This window comes from Balaenoptera borealis, assembly GCF_965194805.1.
Source record: "Balaenoptera borealis genome assembly, chromosome: 15".
In the NCBI taxonomy this organism is placed as follows: domain Eukaryota; kingdom Metazoa; phylum Chordata; class Mammalia; order Artiodactyla; family Balaenopteridae; genus Balaenoptera; species Balaenoptera borealis.
This window is the reverse complement of record NC_138871.1, coordinates 79,151,510-79,161,014: the sequence shown is the minus strand read 5'-3', so window position 1 is coordinate 79,161,014 and position 9,505 is coordinate 79,151,510. Positions and strand designations below refer to the sequence as shown.

The 9,505-nt window shown below is 39.6% G+C and overlaps 1 protein-coding gene across 1 annotated transcript in view; it reads right to left on the bottom strand.

Moving 5' to 3' along the window:
• Positions 1–540: 540 nt before the first annotated feature.
• RAD51AP2 (RAD51 associated protein 2) overlaps positions 541–9,505 on the bottom strand; it is a 66,237-nt gene continuing 57,272 nt past the window's right edge. Inside the window, exons 4-5 of the mRNA XM_082356470.1 lie at positions 4,437–6,264; positions 541–4,254 (exon numbers count right to left, since the gene is read on the bottom strand). The gene's annotated coding sequence lies outside the window, so the exon portion shown is untranslated. The remainder of the gene's footprint in view (positions 4,255–4,436; positions 6,265–9,505) is intronic.

Here is a 9,505-nt window from a genome sequence, read left to right as displayed (position 1 = left end):
GTGGAGAAAAGGGAACACTCTTGCACTGTTGGTGGGAACATAAATTGATACAGCCACTATGGAGAACAGTATGGAGGTTCCTTAAAAAACTAAAAATAGAACTACCATATGACCCAGCAATCCCACTGCTGGGCATATACCCTGAGAAAACCATAATTCAAAAAGAGTCATATACCAAGATGTTCATTACAGGTCTATTTACATTAGCCAGGACATGGAAGCAACCTAAGTGTCCATCATTGGATGAATGGATAAAGAATATGTGGCACATATATACAATGGAATATTACTCAGCCATAAAAAGAAACGAAATGGAGTTATTTGTAGTGAGGTGGATGGAGTTAGAGTCTGTCATACAGAGTGAAGTAAGTCAGAAAGAGAAAAACAAATACAGTATGCTAACACATATATATGGAACTAAGAAAAAAAAAAAAAAGGTCATGAAGAACCTAGGGGTAAGACGGGAATAAAGACACAGACCTACTAGAGTATGGACTTGAGGATATGGTGAGGGGGAAGGGTAAGCTGGAACAAAGTGAGAGAGTGGCATGGACATATATACACTACCAAATGTAAAAGAGATAGCTAGTGGGACGCAGCTGCACAGCGCAGGGAGATCATCTCGGTGGTTTGTGACCACCTAGAGGGGTGGGATAGGGAGGGTGGGAGGGAGGGAGACACAAGAGGGAAGAGATATGGGAACATATGTATATGTATAACTGATTCACTTTGCTATAAAGCAGAAACTAACACACCATTGTAAAGCAATTATACTCCAATAAAGATGTTAAAAAAAAAGAGAATAGATAAAATGGAAAAGAATAAGAATACTTAAAAAGAAGGGTTAACATGTAATTCAGTTAGTGAATGAAGAGAAATTAATTTTTTAAAAAAATTTTAAAAGAAAAAGTGGCTAGGAAGCAGAACTAAAATGAAAACATATCTATGAAACTTATTAATCAGTTTATAGAGAATAACATCTAAAGACAATTTGCACAAATCCCTGGGTGTCTCTGAAGGTGCTAGCTCTTTATGTTTGCATTTCCTTAGCTATTAATCAGTCAGCTTTTGTTAAATAGTGTGAAGCTCTTGCTCAAGGTAGAGTCATCCCCATAATGTACTCTAGGCCAACTCTTATACCCCAGACCACCTTTATCCTTCTGAGGAAACAAAAGAAGATATGGTTCCCCCCGGGCAAATGCTTGATGGATGTGAAATATTAAAGTCTGAGACAAAACAAATCAAATCACATTAGGAGAAGCACTGAAGGAAGAGTATTGTAAAAATTCCAGTAATGGTTCTATGCAAGAATATAGAAATCACATTCAGAAAATGTGCTGACTCTGACCATAGTATGTCTCTTGTCTGCATGTCTCTCAAAGGATACTGGAATCAGAGGCCATTTCCATGGTTTTTAGCATATTTCACACAGCTTTACTGAGATATATTTCACAAATTATAGAATTCATCCATTTTGAGTTTACAATTCAATGATTCTTAATAACTTTGCTGAATGGTGCAACCATGATCATAAGTCAGTTTTGGAACATTTCATTCCCCAATAAGATCCCTCGTGCCCATTTAAACACATCCTAACCACAGGCCCAAGTAACCGCCAATCTACCTTCTGTCTCTGTAAATTTGCCTTTTCTGGACATGTTATATAAATGGAATCATACAGTATGTCTGGATATTGTATGGATACTTTGAATAATGTTTTTGAGGTCCATTCATGAAGTAGCATATGTCAGTAGTTCATTCCTTTTTATCGCTGAATAGTATTCCATCATATGGATCTACCACGTTTTGTCTACCCACTCACTTGATGGACATTAAGACTGTTTCCAGTTTGGGGCTATAAGAATAATGCTGCTGTAAACGTTCACTCACAAGTCTTTGTATGGACATATGTTTTAGTTTCTCTTGGGTAAAACCTAGAGTAGGATTGCTGGATCACATGGTAGTTTTATGTTTAACTTTTCTAAAAGCTGCCAAACTATTTTCCAAGTGACTGCATCAGCAATGTATGAGGATTCACATTTTCCACATCTTCAATAACATTTGTTATTGCTTATCTTATTTATTATAGCCATTCTGCTGGGTGTGAAGTGATATCTTTGTGGTTTGGATTTACATTTATTTCTCTAATAATTAATGATGTTGAGCAGCTCCTAGCATTTTAAAGTTGCAAGCTCTTTATTTTACAAATTAGTAGACTGACAACTAGAGAAGTGATTTATCTAAGGTGATTCAGAATTTAGTGGCAAAAATAGAATTCACGTCTCTTGGCTCTTTAGTGCTCATTTTTCTCTATGAAGCAATAAATATAACCATTTTTAAAAGAAAGTTTAGGCCCCCTCCAGTAGATTACAACTGCCTTTAAGCGGGAATCAAGCTCTGGATCTGTCACTATACTCAGGTCAGTTTTCATGTAACCTTTATTTTTTCTTTCCTCTTGCTGTGTATAGAATCTAGCCTATGTTTGATGTCCATAAATAGCTAAGTGAATGAATGAATGAATGCCAATAAATGTTAAAAGCACAAAAGCTATCTGAGAAAAAGCCAACAGTGATGGAAAGAATGCACAAAATATGTATTGTAAAAGTATACAGTCAACAAGTGAAATAAGTAATTTCTTCTTACTCCCAAATTGAATGAGTGCTCACTGCCCCACCTACACTTTCTAAGTGGAATCTTTCATCATCTCTTAGTTATATTACAACAATAGCATCAAAATTGTCTTTCCAGCACCAGTTTCCCCCAACCCTTGATCACTGGTAATATAAATATCTGAAGTCATTCTGCTGCTTAAAAACTGCCATTGTCTAGCCAGTTTTCTTAAGACAGAGTCCAGGTTACTTAGGATGACACACAAGCTCTTGTCACATATTAAGTGGGCCTTTAGGACAAGGTAAATAGCCTGGAGATCATGGATGGGCCAGCACCAGCAAGAAAATCTCCATTCTGAGGCAAGTTTTCAACCTAGCATCTCTTAACTTTCCAAGTCTGTGAAAAACAAAACAAAACCAACAAAAACATACAATTAATTGCTCCTGCTTGGGCTATTTGGGTGGAAAACATGAATGTTTTCTAACATATGGCAGTCCAGTACCTATGCCTCAGAACTGGTTATCCTGTTGTCTGTCTCCAAAACCATCTCTATTTCTCTTCTCCCTTTAGAACAGAACCACCACTTTGACAGAAAATAAGCCCTGATCCAGCATGACTGGTATAAATCCAGTGCTTCCTGAGGTAGTTAAGCTGAGGCTTAATGCTTTTCTGAGCTCACAAATGGAGAAACTCTGCTGATATTTTTGTTCTTCAGCACAGTAATCCAGACTCTAGGATGACTCACTCAATGTGTTCACATGCATTTTCACAAATATTAACATGGATTAATGCATCAACTCTCACTTGGCATGAGTTTACAGTTCGTGAAGAGCAACTGTGAGTTAGATTGCGACAGAAGATCCGTCTATGCAGAAGAACACCATGCTCTTTCCAACTCCTGGAAAATGTAATGCTGCAGACAGGCCAAGGTAAATACCACATAAAGTAACAATATATTTTTGCCTTCTCTTAACTTGTCAGATTTGTTATAGATGCTTTAAGAACTACCTCTAAATCCTTTTTTTACAACACATTTGATCAACAATTTTGAGCACTCTTCAGTGTGATTTCATTTTTGCCAGAGTCAATGCCTTCTTCATGTCTTAAAATGACCCACAGCTTTTGTGAAATATCAAATAACATAGATATTTGGTGAATGTTTTTAACAATACCTCTTGTTATTCAAACCTTATAGAAGTACAATTATATGTATATTTAAGTATCATGTAAACTTGTGATATATTTTTATATTTTTGTAGACATTCCAGATGGTTGAACACCTAAAAATCTTTAAATAATTTTTAAACCATGGCACAAACAGTGTTTGCTGGCATTCTAGAAACCCACGCATTTTATTAGCATATGCCTCCCTGTCATATTTTAACGATCCCTAATAATAACCAAAACAGTTAGCACATAAATAGCATTGATAAGCTGAGCCAAACTATTATGTGGAGAGAAATTATGGTGCGGTGGCAAGAACGCTATAAAAGTATAAGGGTGTATTGTTTCTAATGTTGACTTTAGCACTAACTGTACGACCTTTGACAAGTTACCTCACCCTTGTGGGTCTCCATTTCCCTATCTCTTGGATGAGCAGTGTCACCAATAGGACTTCCTGAAAACAGAGTCTAGAAAAAAAGCCTACATGCAGGCTCAAACTCAAAATATTTAAAATTGAGTTCATCTCCCCCCCACCAAACCAAATCCTCTTGGATTTTAATATAAATCCAATGACGATAGTGATCATGTCTGTCTTGTTTTCAGCTGTATATGACCAGTGCCTAGTACAGAACCTGGGCCAAAAAAAAAAAAAAAAAAAAAGCCTACATGCAAGCAGTTTATTTGGGAAATGATCTCAGAGAGCAAGAGGAGGGAAACAGAGGAGGAGGAGAAGCCAATAGAAGGATCTGTATGGTGTCAAGTTGGCCACTGTTTTGGGTGACTGGTGCTCAGAACCATCTGGGAGCTTCATGAAATGAGCAGCCTCAGAGCAGTCCACCAAGGGGACGAAAAGGGGAAGGAAGCATTATTCACCAACTCAGTACCTCAGCAATCAAGGGTGGCCCTAAGAGTGCTAAAGGCCCCACGTTTCAGGTTTGCACTTGCATGAGTGTAGAACAGGGCCCCACCTGTCCACTCAGAGCTGTCAGAGAAGCCCTGCTCAGGACATGAGAGGGGTGAAGAGAAGCCTGAAACAAAGTGCTCTCAGGTTACACTGAAGGGAAGCAGCTGAAATCCTGCACAGAAGTGGTCACCTGAGGAATAACCAGCGTAAGGAAAGCCAGGTGCATTTGAAACAGTGGTCAACGTGCTCTCAGAAACCTTCAGCTCTTATATTATTTAACATTAATATTTATAACTACCATCTATTTAGTTTCACTGTTTACAGTATTATCTAATTTTTGCTGCACAACAGACCTGTAAGTAGATATTGTTATCTCTATTTCATAGATGAGGAAACTAAGTCTCTAGAAAGGTTAAGTAATTTTCATAAGACAAGTTTCCTCAACATTCAATACTTTTGACAGACACTCTGGGTCAGATTTTTTTTTTTTTTTTTGTAAACATCTTTATTGGAGTATAATTGCTTTACAATGGTGTGTTAGTTTCTGCTTCATAACAAAGCGAATCAGTTATACATATACATATGTCCCCATATCTCTTTCCTCTTGCATCTCCCTCCCTCCCAACCTCCCTATCCCACCCCTATAGGTGGTCACAAACCACCGAGCTGATCTCCTTGCGCTGTGCGGCTGCTTCCCACTAGCTATCAGTTTTACATTTGGTAGTGTGTATATGCCCATGCCACTCTCTCACTTTGTCCCAGCTTACCCTTCCCCCTCCCCATATCCTCAAGTTCATGCTCTAGTAGGTCTGTGTCTTTATTCCTGTCATACAGAGTGAAGTAAGTCAGAAAGAGAAAAACAAATACTGTATGCTAACACATATATATGGAATCTAAAAAATAATAAAATAATAAAAAAATAAAATTAAAAAATGGTCATGAAGAACCTAGGGGCAAGACGGGAATAAAGACACAGACCTACTGGGTCAGATTTTTTTTAATGGGAATGCAGGGAGGCTGTCCTGAGCACCGTAGGATGTTTCACAGCATCTTCGGTCTTTACCCCCTAGATGCCAGTAGCACCCCTAGGGTCATGAGAATCAAACCCTCTGCTGGATGTCCCCTGACAGGCAAAAATCACCCCCATTTAAGAACCACTAGCAGAAAGTCAAAATTGCAATAAGCAACATAATTGCAATTTGAATGCAGAAAGGACCGACTCCACACTTCATTTGAAGCACAGAAGTGTCCCTTTAACTGTCACAGATTAACCCAGCCATCTGTTTTTTTTTAAAATAAATTTATTTATTTATTTATGGCTGTGTTGGGTCTTCGTTTCTGTGCGAGGGCTTTCTCCAGTTGCGGCAAGCGGGGGCCACCCTTCATCGCAGTGCGTGGGCCTCTCACTGCCGCGGCCTCTCCCGTCGCGGAGCACAGGCTCCAGACGTGCAGGCTCAGTAATTGTGGCCCACGGGCCCAGCCGCTCCTCGGCATGTGGGATCCTCCTGGACCGGGGCACGAACCCGTGTCCCCTGCATCGACAGGCGGACTCTCAACCACTGCGCCACCAGGGAAGCCCCAGCCATCTGTTTTAAGGGAATCAAAGCATTATAGAAATCAGATGGTTAAAAACAAATCTGTTCTTAAGATTATGTTTGAGTAAATGCAAAGGTAGGGACACAGAGTTAGTAGTAAGAATACTGATGTCAGACACAGACATCCCAGCACACTCCTGACAATACAGGAAATGAGTGGGGTGTTCAGACTAGATCAGAATTACTTCCTAGGAACCCATAGTAATTGGTTCTTATCACCTTGGTAATAAAAAAAAAAAAGAATCTGATATCAGAACCTTTATTAGTCTTTATATATGCACATATGTACAAAATGAGTTATTACTAAAGTAAGTAAGTGGTATTAATATCTCCTTTCTCCTTCCTAGGCAAGGAAAGAGAAGTCGATATTATGTTGCTAAGATCCTAAGGGATCCTTATCTCCTCACCTCCAGCAGAAAGCAAACAGTTTTGTGTTTCAATAGTCCCTTTTAGGGAGTGTGCTAATGGGTCTAGAGTAAAGGGAGAGAGAGGCTTCTGGTGGCACTGAAAAGAGGAAGCCAGACCAAGGAGACTAAGGAGGAAAAAGGGAATATCTGATTTTCCCAAATGCAAGACAGCCTTGCCTGCTTAGCAGAGACACTAGGAATATGGAGATCGCAATAAGACACACGGCAGCCTTGAGAACAAGGGCATGGGTCTCTGGAAGAGCGAGCAGTCTAAGCTTGACTGAGATCAGACTTCCTGCCAGCCAAGGTGGGCAGCAGTGAGGACGGTTTAGCTTGATTCAAAAAAAACTAATTAATGTGATAATTTTCATATCCTAGAATTGGTGGACAAATGTTCATACTTAACTACATATATGTAAACTGTAAATAGCGTTAATTCCAGGTTGACATTCTATACAAATCAACTGGTCACCTTTATGAGGTCTGAGTTTAAAAGCTTCTTTAGTTATAGTTAAGTATCTGGTCTAGTGGTCTGTACAGTCTATCTAATCATAACAAGCAAGTCTGGGACCTATGGGGCAGAGGCAGGAAGGCAACCCCTTTTCTGAATGCTACTCTAGCCATGCTAATGTGTTTATCATAATTGGTATGTATACTCTTTAATTCAATTTAATTATTTAATTCAGAAAGTATAATCATTCCCTCAACAGATACAGAAGAGTACCTGCTGTGTAGCAGGCATGGTGCTAGAAGCTGGGATTCAATATTGAGAAAAGCAGATAATCACGGTTCTCACGGATCTTAAACTTCTAGGTGGATTGGTGGACACCAGTAAAATAATCACACAAATAAATATAAAATTATAGTTTCAGGAAGGAGGCATCCAGGCTAACATGAGAATTGAAATAGGAAGGTTTTCCTTGTTCAGAAGTCAGGGAACATTTGCCCAAGATGTGAGTGAGAACTGAAGAGATGAGTAGGAATTAAATAAGCGAAGAAGGGAGGAGAGGGGGGCCAAGTTCCAAGCAAAAGAAAGAGCCTGTGCAACCTCTGCTGAGAAGGAAGAAAATGGTGGGAGTGCAAAACGAAGGCCGGAGAAGTAAATAAAGATGAGAATACACGTTTAAGACCATGTTACAGACTTCAGTCTCTAAGAAAAATAGGACACCACTGAAGCAGTTTAAACTGAGGATTCGACGAGAGGGTAGAGGTGGGAAGTGACATGATCAAACTGACACCACAAAACTGTAGCATAAGCTATAAAGGTCAATGTCATGGTCCTAGGATTCAAGAGGAGAGCTGATAAGGGAGAGAAAGACTCACTTTAAAGGTCAAAAGAGGGCTTCCCCGGTGGCGCAGTGGTTAGGAATCCGCCTGCCAATGCAGGGGACACGGGTTCGTGCCCCGGTCCGGGAAGATCCCACATGCCGCGGAGCAACTAGGCCCGTGAGCCACAACTACTGAGCCTGCGCGTCTGGAGCCTGTGCTCCGCAACAGGAGAGGCCGCGACAGTGAGAGGCCCGCGCACCGCGATGAAGAGTGACCCCGCTCGCCGCAACTGGAGAAAGCCCTCGCACAGAAACGAAGACCCAACATAGCCAAAAATAATAAATAATAAACAAATAAAAATAAAAGGTCAAAAGAAATTAAGCAAGGAGAAATAAACTGCTATAATGAGTCCATTATGTGCCCTAAGAAATCTTATATGGCACTGAAAGATAGGAAATGCTCAGAAGAGAGAAGCTACATTGGAAAAATGACCTAACCAGTTGTACCAAAACTGTTACAGTTCTTCTCACATGGTCCTCCTCTGGCTAGAATTACTTGTGATATTTCAGGATGTGAACATTTTTCTCATTTTTTTGTTGTGTTAGAATTTTCATAGAAGTAATACATGTTCATTAGGAAAGTGCAAGTGTGAAAATGTAGATAATAATCGTCTATAATCTCACCAGAATTTATAATGACATTATTGCTGTCTGACTCACCATTCTCTAAGGGAAACTAAGCCCAGCCCAGTGGCCAGGGTAGGTCGCTGGTTCTGTGAAGTACAAAGTACTTGAGGGAACAGAAGACACTTAGATTACTGGATAAGTCAAGCCACAGTCACTAGAGAAGAGGCCAAAATCCAAATTCTGGTAAAAGCATATACGGACACCAAGTCTAGAGGTGTCAGAGATAAGAATTGAAGTTAGTAGTACAATATGGAAGCCATATACAGATGGCCTACAGACACATGAAAGAATGCTCAACATCATTAATCATTAGAGAAATGCAAATCAAAACTACAATGAGATATCATCTCACACCGGTCAGAATGGCCATCATCAAAAAATCTAGAAACAATAAATGCTGGAGAGGGTGTGGAGGAAAGGGAACACTCTTGCACTGTTGGTGGGAATGTAAATTGATACAGCCACTATGGAGAACAGTATGGAGGTTCCTTAAAAAACTACAAATAGAACTACCATACGACCCAGCAATCCCAATACTGGGCATATACCCTGAGAAAACCATAGGTCAAAAAGAGTCATGTACCAAAATGTTCATTGCAGCTCTATTTACAATAGCCAGGACATGGAAGCAACCTAAATGTCCATCGACAGATGAATGGATAAAGAAGATGTGGCACATATATACAATGGAATATTACTCAGCCATAAAAAGAAATGAAATGGAGGTATTTGTAATGAGGTGGATGGAGTTAGAGTCTGTCATACAGAGTGAAGTCAGAAAGAGAAAAACAAATACAGTATGCTAACACATATATACGGAATCTAAGGGAAAAAAAAAAAAAAAGGCCATGAAGAACCTAGTGGCAAGAC